Source organism: Stylophora pistillata, chromosome 12 (genome assembly GCF_964205215.1).
Source record: "Stylophora pistillata chromosome 12, jaStyPist1.2, whole genome shotgun sequence".
NCBI lineage: Eukaryota > Metazoa > Cnidaria > Anthozoa > Scleractinia > Pocilloporidae > Stylophora > Stylophora pistillata.
The window spans coordinates 4976966-4989743 of NC_142530.1; the positions used below are offsets into that span (position 1 = coordinate 4976966).

Here is a 12778-nt window from a genome sequence, read left to right on the forward strand (position 1 = left end):
CTTTCCAAATACACTTACACTTTGGTGAGCTTTGCCAGACTGGACAAGATAACTCATTGTAACAATGCTGTGTCGGATTACCGCTACTTTTTCAAATAAACACAGCATGAGATAAAATATAAGTTTTGTCATGCTTCCGAGTTAAAATAGTACAGTGGAACCCCTCAAAACCAGACGTCTTTGGGACCGGAGGAAATTTCCAGTTTAGAGGGGTGTCCGGTGTATTGAGGTTTTACCCTTAAGGCAATTTTATGCAGCATAATGCACTGACTAACTGTAAGTACCAAGACATGGTGCACGAGCACTTGATGAACTCAATTCTCTCCTCTAACGATAAATCGATTCGTTGGCGTTTCGCTGATCTCTCAAACATGGTCATGATGTTTGTTCCTTCGTTTGTTTTCGCAAGTGATTTCACCCGCAACATGACAGTCTCCTAACCTGACCCCTATTGTTGTCATTCATTGTCGACTTAAGATTTTTCGCTTTAGTACCGATATCATATACAGTTTTCATTTCGAAAAGTCCTGCCAGCGAGTGCCAGTCGAATGTATACTATACTCTATTTGCAAGTGGGGTGGGGAAAGGAAAATTTTGAAATCAATTGTTTGCAGAACCGTAAACACTGAAATGAATTATTTGCAAGCGCAATAAACCGAAATAAATTGTATGCAACCCCCCAAATAAATTTTTTGCCGCTGCGAAAAGGAAAATAATAAGTTGTTGGCATGCAAAACAATTTTTGTCTCTCCCCCCTTCAGAGAAGTAATGGTCTGTCAGGGTACAAGTGAGTATTTTAACAGCTGCACCTGCAACATTAAATCAATTACGTAATTATTCACCCCAAATGTTTGGGGGTGGTGGAGGGGGGAGCCGAATACTTTTGAAATAAATCATTTACAGAGCCTTAACCAGTGAAATAAATTATTTGCACGCGAGATAAACCAAAATGGATTGTTTACGCATTTCGTGTGGGAGTAGGATCTCGGAAAAAGGCTCTTCTCATGGAGTCAACAAAGCAGGTGACGGGTAGAAACGTTTTGAAGCCTTTTCGCGCACAAGACATCGCAAAAGGCGCGTTGAAAAAGCAAGGCTCTCGGTGAAGAAATCCACCATCAGTGAAAGATGTGGGGGAACGTAACTGCGAAGAAACTGCAAACGCCTCGCTTTCATGTCCTGAGGACGGGTGTGCTAAAGGCTACCGCTGTAACCACTACCTTGTCAGCTATCTCGACTTCGGAAAGCACCAGTACAAACTTCACCGAGAAACGTAGTATGATCATATTAGACGGCAAGGGGCGGCGAAATGCTCCTCTCTGAAAGCAAAAATACCAGAGACCCATAAGACCACCATTAATTCTAATGCCAACAGCTTCAACAGTGTGCCTGGTGGCTGGGCCCTCAAGGCATGGAAGTGCAGCAAGTTTACAAAACGGGTGAATAACTTCCTTCTCAAGCTATTTCTTGTTGGTGAAGAGACTGGGCGCAAGGTGACCCCGCCTGATGCTTCAAAAGGAATACGCACACTATGTCGGGTGGGTACTAAACAACGTTTGTTCGACAAAGAGTGGCTCATAGCTCAACAGATTGCAAGCTATTTTCATAGACTGGAGACCTTAAGGAAAACCGGAAAATTGCCGTGGGCCAGCGACATCAACATTGGTGACCAAGATCTGGAGCCACTGGAAAGAGAGATTCGACAAGTGGCCAGTGTGAGTCCTGAAAAATCTCTGAGCATTTTTCAGCCGTAGCCATCATTCTAAAATGCTGCATACAGTTGAGCGCATAAAGTCAGCGACCGACCGGCCGGTAGCTTCCGCGTACACCATGCTTGGCAAGTGTACTTTTACTAGCACTCTAAATTGGATTTATTTCATCAGGTACATTTTATAAACCTAATATTGTGCATTCAAATATAACATGAGCCCAGAATGTCTTCACCAGAATCAGTGGCATGTTTAACCAGATGTCAACAGATCACGGTCATAGGCCCCATTTGTCATTCGCCTGTTGTCGTGAGCGAAATGCCGATACAAAACATCTGTTTCGCATGGCGATACGTAAGTCTCTATATACTCCTAAACAAATAAACTTTATGGGAATGGAGTAATTCTCAGCAGAGACATGGCCGCATCCGAGATATACTAAGCGATTTTCACTAGAAATTCGAATCATAAAAAATCTCGATTTTTTGAAGGATTTCTTGAAACATTAATTTTTCGAACATAGTTATCGCATCCTCTTCAAATTTAGTTGACTCGAACGAGTATACTATTCATTTGAAATTTACGAAGATTCTTAATTGTATCTGCACCCAATAGTCTCTGAGCAAGTTTTAGACTTCATGGACGAATTTACCATGATTTTACTTAAAATTGTGTCATTTCACTCGAGCCACTGTATCTCGTGAACTGTTCGGACTTTGGGAAAAATGTTTGGCAGGCTCTTAACTTGGACTTATACCAGTATGTACACAAAATAGTATGAGATTCTGGAGGATACCATGTAGACTAAAATTTTGATATTGCTTGGATCTTACGTGGACACGTTCTTAACCTGCAAAAACAATTAGTTTTAGCCACACTGTCAGGCTCTAGTCCTTATCTGTGTCTGTGAGTGGGCGTGGGTGTGCGTGTGCGTGTAGATATGTGGGTGTGAAGTAGTAAAGACGGTAGTTTAATTAACGGATAGATCACTGGCAATTACGTTATCTTTTTAAACAAAATCACCATTGCCTGTCATCAGGCACCATTGCCTGTCAGCCTGTAGTTGTCTCCTTTTCTGTGAGACAATGTGCATAAACCTATACAATACCCTATAAGTAAATCGTTGTTCACTGAATCATTCTAGCGTCATTCAAGACTTCAGATACTTTAAAATACACACGGTCAAGAAGGTCGTTTTTACGCCTCTTAAAAGCTACGCTTTACCCTTCTCAAGAAAATCATCCCTTCCAACTCCATTTGAAACAATTATTTTACAAAATAATTTGAATAGTTGAATCCAATTCATTTGGAAAATATCTATATGGAGTGTGTGCGATCTCGGCTTTAGAGTGGCACTTAAAATACTTTGTGAGAATACTTCTAAATAAGAGATCTTTTATCGCCTATAAGCTTATTGAACAAATGCAATCCGGCCAGGTATAAAGGAAACTGAAGGAATTAGAAGTCAGCAGAGTCTGCATCGGCCAAGTTGTCCATTCTGGCTTGGTAAGCATCTATGAACCTCAGGATGGGTATGCATGCAAAGACAGAGGGGGTTAGGATGAGTCACTTCAGCTACTTCACCCTCCCTCTTTAAAATACTAAGGGACTTAAATCACTCAGTGTATTTTAAGTAAGTAACATTTGAATGTGAAACTACTGATCCGTGGTAAACTCACGTAAGCGGGACTTTGAAACGTAGCTTTAAATACTCCAAGATTAAAATAACTATCAAGTCAACAATCAGATATGATAACAAGAGAGCGGAATTGTCTCGTGTAAGCTCATTAAACGGATAAGGACCATGTTTAAAGGGGAAGTGATAGTCATTTAAAGGGTTTAGTGTTAAGCTCATTAGCTATTGGCAGTGGTTATGAAAACTTCCACAATTCATTTACACAGATATTTACCTTCTTCCTGTTTGTTTGTTTTTTTTCTTTTGTTTTATTTTATTTGTTTGTTGGTGTGTGTGTGTGTGTGTGTGTGTGTGTGCGCTTGTGTGTGTGTGTGTGTGTGTGTGTGTGTGTGTGTGTGTTTGTGTGTGTGCTGTTGCTATGATAATCAAGTTCATTTAACTTACCGAATACCCATAAAAACTGTGTACAGCCTTAATTGTGTTACTTTTAACGCTTTGTTAAATGAAGATTTCTATGATTTATTACCACAAATAATTACCTTCTTCTCTGTAGTGTTTGCCGGGATATATGAAAGACTATTATAGGATAGGAGCGAGAAGAGAGTATGGAGTCGAAGAGTTAAGGACTGCGGTGTAATCCGGTTTAATTGGTTGTTTAAATACGCACATTAAAACTCTGCAACTGGCGACGACGATAAACAGGAAATTTTCAGACATATGCAGAGCAAGTATGGCCGTGAACATCGAATTTGGAAACATACAACCTTTCGATTGCACAGGCCATCCGAAAAACGTGGGACCTCGTTGGAGACGATGGAAACGTTATTTTAAGTTTTTTTTTCTCGAGGCCAAGGGTATCACAAAAGATTCACAAAAACAAGCGTTACTTTTGCATTGCGCTGGACTAGATAAGTGACCCTGGACCAACCCCAGAAGAAGAAACGCAATATGCAAAAGCTATGAGACTACTGGACGCACATTTTTTGCCACAATTTAACATCTATTTGGCGGCATCAGCTCTGTTAAGCAAGACAGGAAGAGTCCGAGACAACAGACCAGTTTGTGACCAGATTTTTCCAGCTTAGCGAGAATTGCACTTTCGGAACATCCAAGGAAGAACAAATCCGCGATCAGTTAATCGATAAATGTCGGTCACATGATCTTCGCAAAAAACTACTCGCTGTCAATGGTAAACTCACACTTGAGAAGGCTAGAGACGTTGCTAGATCCATGGAAGCTGCCGAAAGTCACGGTCGATTGAAAGCGATTCACGGAGCGGGACTGTCAATTCCTTAGAGCGGGGACATTTTGATTCGCCTAAACGTGGAGGAGGACGTTGTTATCGGTGTGGACGCGAGGGAAATTTTGCAAAGGATCCGGAGTTTAAGGCAAGACTGGCTACTTGTATGAAATGTTAAAAAGTGGGACATTTTGGAAAAGTTTCCAAAACGAAGGAAGAAGATACTAATAGACCCAGGAAAGGAAATATACGCCAAGTCACCAAAGATGATGATTTCGCCTTCACCTTACAGTCTAATGGGAGAGATATTCCCACCGTAGACATTGAGCTAGGAGATGTTCGACTGAAAGGAGTTCTTGTTGAATCTGGTTCCACTTACAATGTTATTGACAGGTTTAAAGGAAAGGGAATTTACAATCAGCAGAGTCTGGAAAGCCAAGTTATCTATGCAAACTTGGTAAGCGTATATAAACCACTTGGAGGCTATGCATGCTAAGAAAGAGGAGGGTAAAGGTGAGTCACTTTCGCCTCTCACTTTTTTAAAAGCCTAAGGGATTGAAGTCACTGAACGTATTTTAATTCGCCAACACTTGAATGCGCAATTTCATGTAAAATGGACTTTGAAAGCAAAGTTTAAATAGTTCAAAATTATAATAAAAATTTTGTATAGAAAATAGATACACCTTTTAAAAGTCAACAGAGTCCCTCGTCGATTTCAAATTCCTGAGCGCATGTCACACATTGGAAAGATACTCATAAAAGAATATAGGTTACGCATAAGGACGATATGCAAACAATAGGTACAGTAAGGGGGCGGTTAGTGGGTTGAGTCACTTATACCATGCATCTCATAAGTCACTAAGCGCAGTTTATTTCGGCTATATCTATTGCACACAAAACTGGTGTTTCACAAGAAATTTTGCATAGTCTACAATGATAGAGTTACAGATGGAATAGTTGCTAGAAGTAACTAAAGTGATTAGTAAGTAAGCCTAAAATATAAGCTCCGCATGGGATTTCAGCTGAATAAGAATTTAATTTATGTTATTTCACTCATCAGCTAAGCCTCTGATCATTCTCATGACCAGGGACACAGTTTTCTCCCAAACAGACCGATCTGGATCTGTAAATAACCCGTTTTGTTTAGATTTGTATTAATTATTAGTATAATTTCAGAGCTGAGCAAAGAGTTTCCAGCAATCTGATTGGTCGAGTGGTTCCTTATATGACGCTATATAAACCGCTCCACGCGGTTTACATAAAATGTTTAAATAGAATGTTACTAAATGTTACTAAAACGTTATGATTTTAGAAATTCCTCTGCTGTTCAGCTCTGAAATTATGCTAAAACAATTATTCGCCTCAGGTTCGTAAATATTGTCGAATAATCCCCTCGACTTCGTCTCGGGAATTACTCGACGATATTCACCTCGCCTTCGGCGAATAATTGTTAAATATTTCTGATGCTGTCACGCAACATACCCTGCAGGTGATAAAGAAGTACTCTATTTGCAGGCAATAAAACAAGGAAATTTCGCTCGGAGATTTCACAATGGGCTGTACTGGACATCATATCAGTAAAGGTGCAATTATTGACAGCGCAAGCCCCAAACATGCCTTACCGTAAGGATTTCATTTCGGTCAAGAAAAACAATGAAATTTAAGCAATCGAACGCTCCCAAACAATTTTTACTTCTAGTGATAAAATGAATATTCCAGCAACAGCAATTGCCAAAAATTCTCCGGGACATCCATCAAGACATTATATGGCTAGATGCTGGCTTATTCGGCGGCGTTACACGCCTCGTGTGAGCCGCACAGAAAGAAAAAACAAGATAACATGACCGACACGTTATAAATGTTTATAACGAGAGATTTTGCGTCCATTGGTTCTTTACTTCCCGTACACCAATTTTCAAACCAAGAATTACCGAAACGATTCGTATCTTACGAGTTTTTTACACTCGTCAGAGATGAACTCTGAAGCCTTTGAGATTTTGACCGCCCAGCGCAGGACTGGAGCCGTATGAAAAAGACATCGGAAATTATCAAGATCTTAGTGACCTCTAATCCGTAAGTTAGAAAGTAGCTATTCAATTAAAATAAAACTTTTTTTTCTAGCTGCCCTTTGCCCCTTGCTCTTCCGAAGGCGTTTTACTTTGCCATTCAATTTACTTCTAGTCCAGGCGTTTATTTGCCGTTAAACCACCCCGGTCAGTGTCTTACTAAAGAATTTGATGGAGAATAATAGATGGGCACGCGTAGATATGGAATTTCGCAGAGTGAGTGGGCGATAAGACTACAGATAAGGTTTTCTTCTGCCCTTAGGAAATTTTGAACGTCACTTTCTGTGAGCGTTACGAATTTTGTCAGTGTTTAAGCAATAACGAAATTTCGACAAGCGACCTAGGCATTAATCAGAACGTTTAGATGCTTCTCTATTCCTGGCCTTCATTTGTCAACGTGTCAGAGTGGCGCGAAAGGTGAGTGACGTGTCAGCAGCTGATTGGCGTTATCAAATACACGAAAAAAATACCGTTATTTTACACGTGCACTGTTGCTGCTTTTCTCAGGGCAGGAAATCTTTGTAAAACACCCCAGTTGATATAATAACATTTTTCATCACTTGACAAAAATAATTTAAAAATTTAACCGGAATGTCCGCCTGAAGCTCTCCCATGTATAAAAACGCTTGTTACTTACCTTCTTTAGACTTGCTTGCCTCAGTCCCCATATTCTGCTAAATATCTTGAGCCCTAAAATCAGGAATTGGGCAAAACTTGAAGGATAAAATGATGATTGTAAGAGTTATAAATACTGAGAGACGCGATTGGCTGTTCTTTGTGAAAAGAGCACCAAATTATAGCAAACATATTGCTTGACTGGAGTCAACTAATGTTACATAACTAAACCAATCTAATCATCCAGGCCCAGTCATATAAAAAGCGGATAACGATATCCAACGGATGAATCGCTATCCAGCGGATGAGTGATAGCAAAACGTATGGCCGGAAGTTATCCATGCACCGAGGGTGTTTTATCCAGTGGATAGTGTTATGCAACCTTCGCACAATCGGGGCCACACCTAGACAACTAGAACCCAATTTTTTACACTATTTTCCCCGTCAACAATATTGTATCATTTTCAGCGTAGATTTATCTGGAGCTCAATTAAGGCTGGAGCTGTATCCCTAGCAGTCTAACGCTATATGTAAGAATAACTTCTATTGGTATATTACTCCGGTGATAAAATAGAGATGTGCGCTCTGTAATATATTCATGTGGTGCTTTGCTACCTAAATATGTATTCTAAATGTTATTTTGTACTTATCCACTTGATAATGGTGACACTGAGAAAATACAAAGAGACTTTTAAATAGAACACCATCTCATGTCTAATAAATGCACTCAGCGTAAGATACGATCATTTGACATGAATCACGATACTTCCTAAACTTGTTAATTCTTCCACAAAAGAATGGGGAAAAAAAGAGATATATCGACTGTCACGCATCGAATACACAATTGAAACAAAGAGATTGACAGTTTCCCCGGGGCAATATCATTGAAGCGTCCATCGATAAACAAACGTTCTTAGTGTTTTCAAATTATGAATTATTTCATTTGTACTGCAACTTAATAACGAAGACCAGTTCCGATCATTCAGCTCTAAGAAACGCAATCTCTCGACGGAAACATGTTGTCAACTTAAATTCTTTAAGAACTGCCTACCAGGAATTGTGCATATTTGATAACTGAAATGATGCAATGAAAAGCGTACGTCCCGTGTAATAAACCCCTAATTACACATTAGCTTATGTGATGTACATGAAACAAGAGGTTATAATCTCTTGGCATGAAAACGTCACTGAAAAGCTGTCTTAAAATTAAATTATACCCAACCCTTTTAACTCTCTAAAGGTATAGCGATGAAAGAAAAAACGGGATAAATGCCCTGAATTATTGAGTTGCTCATTCGCCTGTGATATACTCGCAAAACCTGAACACTTCCATGTTCATTTCTCGTCTCTGCGGCTGAATAATTATTTTTCTTCCTATCGTGTGCATGATTGGTGCTTAAAGTGCACCTAAACCCAATAATTTTTTTCGCTTAATGATATAAGCTTAGTTTTTGGAGTATTTCTGTGCAAAAAATTTTTTATTTGCTCAAATCTTTAATTTTCTGTGCCCAGTGAAAACACGGAAAATCGGCCGCCATCTTGCCCCACGACCGAGTCTAAAGAGGAATGGTTCTAGCGGGTAATGTGACGTCAAATCGAGAACGCGAAAGTCTGCATTTCACTCATTTTTCCTTGTTTGGGAAGGTTTTCGTGGATATTGTCCGAAATATGCCGACTAGGTGTGTTGTATGAGGAATGCATGAAGCGCGATACCCTCTTGCAAATTTCGCACGTTGCTAAATCCTCCTACAACGCACTTAGTCTGCATATTTTCGGACAGTATCGACTTCAACCTTCCCAAACAAGTGAAAATGTGTGAAATGCAGACTTTCGTGTTCACTATTTGACGTCACAGCACAAGATGGCGGCCAATTTTCCATATTTTGACTGGGCACAGAAAATTGAAAATTTGAGCAAATAATAAAATTTTTGCACAGAAATACTCCAAAAAATACGCTTATTTCGTTAAGCGAAAAAAAATTTTTTGGGTTTAGGTGCACTTTAACTTGCACCGTGCACTGAAAACTATAAATGTTAAAATCAAAATACTCTTCATAATCCAAGAACATCCCATGTTGGTGTCACATCTCGTATTATACCGTGTGCAAGCTAAAACGGCGGACAGTTGTGTTGTGCGATTCAGACTCTATAAGAGTTTAAGCACTTCTATGATTAATTTTGGAGCGTTTTTATGATTCCGGCATCCTTTCCTTAGAGTGAATTTAGTTTATAAGGTCATTTTCGAAATTATAGACTGAGAGTCATTCATTGCGGAAAAATCTGAATCGAACGAACTAGCCGGGAAGTTTAATAGCAGAAACGTTCCTTGCGAGGTATTTTGTGCATCACATTAAACATGAAGTTTTAAATCACATAAAATTGTAATAATTGAACATTGTGTCGTTATCTGACTGGTTTTTGAACTTAATTCTTTGAAGTATTAGATACGTTCGAGGGAGGCAACACCATACACTGTCCTGAATGAAAAACATTCATCAGATAGTAGAGATAACTTCGCCACAGCCGAGCATCAAGCTGATGCGAAGTTACGAACAAAAGTTGATTTGGTTTTAAAATGTTTCAAAGTAAACATTAAGACGCTTCAAGGTTCTAAATCACCGAAACCAATTCTACTTGTATTGAGTTACTTTATCACAATTAACTCATCATCTTTTCTCGTTACAGCCTTTCCAATATTATCATCACTGGACTAAATACTTCAAGATGGCGAAATAAGGGAGAAAACAATTTGCCCTCGTCACCAGATTCCTTTACGTTATGCAGAAGTAAAAAAAGGTGATGACATCACTAATGTTGCCACTTTAGATTTCAGCCTTAGCAGGGGGTACTAATGATTTTCACAATCTGGGCTAGACCTAGACAACTAGAACCCACTCTTTACACGATTGTCCTCATCAACGATATTGTGTCATTTTCAGCATATGTTCATCTGGAGCTTAATTAAGGCTGGAATATTGTATCCCTAGCAGTCTAACGCTATATTTAAGACTGTATAACTTCTATTAGTATAATTACTGCGGTGATAATAGAGATATGGACTCAGTAAAATATTCACGTTCTGCTTTACTGCCTAAATATGTATTCTAAATGTTGTTTTGTACTTATCCATTTGACAATGGTGAGAATGAGAAAATACAACGAGACATAAATCGAACGCTATCTCATGTCTAATAAATGCAGTCTGTGTACGATAAGATAATTTGACGAGAACTACGATGCAGTTCTTAATCTTACTAATTCTTCAACAGAAGAAGGAAAGTAAGGCATATAGACCACCACGCATCAAATACACAGTTCAATCAGTAAATAAAAAAATTTCCATTTTCCCCAGGGCGATATCATTGAAGCGTCCATCTTTCAATCAAAAAATAAATTCCCTTAGTGCTTTCAAATTATAAATTATTATATTTGCAATGCAACTTCATAACGAGGACCAATTCAAGTCATTCAGCTCTTAAAAAAAGCAATTTCTTAGCGAAAACATGTTGTTAGCTTAAATTTCTTTAAGAACTGCTTACTAGTAGTTATGCATATTTGGTAACTGAAATGATGCACTAAAAAGCGGAGGTCACGGTAAAAAAACCCTAATTACACGTTAGCTTATCTGATTTGCATGAAACAAGAAATTATAATCTCTTGGCATGAAAACGTCACTGAAAAGCTGTTTCGAAATGAAACTCTGCCCTACGCTTTTAACTCTCTAAAGGTACAGCGATGATAGAAAAAACGGGATATATGCCCTGAGTTATTGAGTTGTTCCTTCGCCCGTGACATACTCGCAAAACCTGAACACTTCCATGTTCATTTCTCATCTCTGCGGCTAAATAATTATTTTTCTTCCTGTCGTGTGCATGGTTGGTGCTTAACTTGCACCATGCACTGAAAACTATAAATCTAAAATCAAAATCATGACTCTTCGAATTCATAATGCAAGATCATCCCATGTTTATGTCACATCTCGTAATATACAGAGTGCAAGCTGAAACGGCGGACAGTTGTGTTGTGGGATTCACACTCTTTGAGAGTTAAAGCACTTTTATGATTAATTTTGGAGCGTTTTCATGATTCCGGCATTCTTTCATTAGAGTGCATTTAGTTTATAAGGTCATTTTCGAAATTATAGACTGAGAGCCATTCATTGCGGAAAAATCTGAATCGAACGAACTAGCCGGGAAGTTTAGTAACAGAAACGCTCCTTGCGGGGTATTTTGTGTATCCATTAAACACGAAGTTTTAAGTCACATGAAGTTATGATAATTAAACATTGTGTCGTTATATGACTGGTTTTTTAACTTAGTTCTTTGAAGTATTAGATAAGTACAAGGGAGGCAACACCATACACTGTCCTGAATGAAAAACATTCATCAGATAGTGGAGGTAACTTCGCCACAGCCGTGCATCAAGCTGATGCGAAGTAACAAACAAAAGTCGCTTTGGTTTTAATATGTTTCAGATTGAAGTGTACGTTAAGACGCTTCAAGGTACTGAGTCATCGAAGCCAATTCTACTTGTATTGAGCTACTTTATCACAATTAAATCGTCTTACCTTGGTACAACCTTTCCAATATTTCCAACGCTGGACCAAATACTCCAAGATGGCGAAATAAGGGAGAAAACAATTTGCCCTCGTCACCAGATTCCTTTAAGTTGCGGAGAAGAAAAAAAAAGATATGACGTCACTAATGTTGCCACTTTAGGTGTTAGCCTTAGCAGGGGTTACAAATAATTTTTCTAAGCCCTTTTATTTGTTGATTATAAAAGGAGAGAAGGAAACAACTGTTATTTGTTTTCAGTAAATAGTACTTTAAAGAACTAAAGAAAAGCTTGTTCTTGTGCTTGGAGAATTTTACTTGTTTAAACCGATCTAGATTTTGTCGTAATTGCTGGCTTATACAGCATATCTTTTGCCCATTTATTTAATCAGTGTGTCTGAAAGATCACAAACTTCACTTTGGCGACTTCAGTAGGTCGTGAGAATTCATAAATCGCCACAACTCGTGTCTTGTTGTTGTAGATATGTCCTCTGACTAAGTATAAAATAATCTGCGTCTATCAAATCGCATGATCCCCGCAACTCTATACAATGGGCTTGAGACCGTTAAGGAGACGTTATTCCAGGACGTTTTAGCAATTCTACTTTTGCGCAGACTTAATCATCTATTTGATGAAAAATTTGATCTTTTAACATCCCACGTGGTTTATCAGCCGGTAAACCGATAGAAAGTGTGGTTTATCGCTTAAATAAACAGACGAGGCCCGCACATCGTGGGTCTAACGAGGAATCACCCCATTTGATTTGGTCATGACCATCAGTTACCTCAACTCATCCTGCTTAGCTAGGCTAGAACCACTCACTTACCAATCAGCGTATTCATTCCGTTTACTTTTGGAAGCTTCTGCCAACTATTAAAACTATTGCTAAATAAGAAATATTTTGGTCGTCTCTTTTTGCTTGGATTTCAATTCACGGACTAGGTTATGTTTGAATGACATT

The 12778-nt window shown here is 38.8% G+C and overlaps 1 pseudogene across 1 annotated transcript in view; it reads right to left on the reverse strand.

The window, feature by feature from the left end:
* Positions 1-12778, reverse strand: part of LOC148718499 (spondin-1-like) — a 47821-nt pseudogene that overhangs the window by 13920 nt on the left and 21123 nt on the right. Inside the window, exons 6-7 of the transcript XR_015994134.1 lie at positions 11831-11924; positions 7286-7338 (exon numbers count right to left, since the gene is read on the reverse strand). The product of XR_015994134.1 is annotated as a spondin-1-like (transcript). The remainder of the gene's footprint in view (positions 1-7285; positions 7339-11830; positions 11925-12778) is intronic.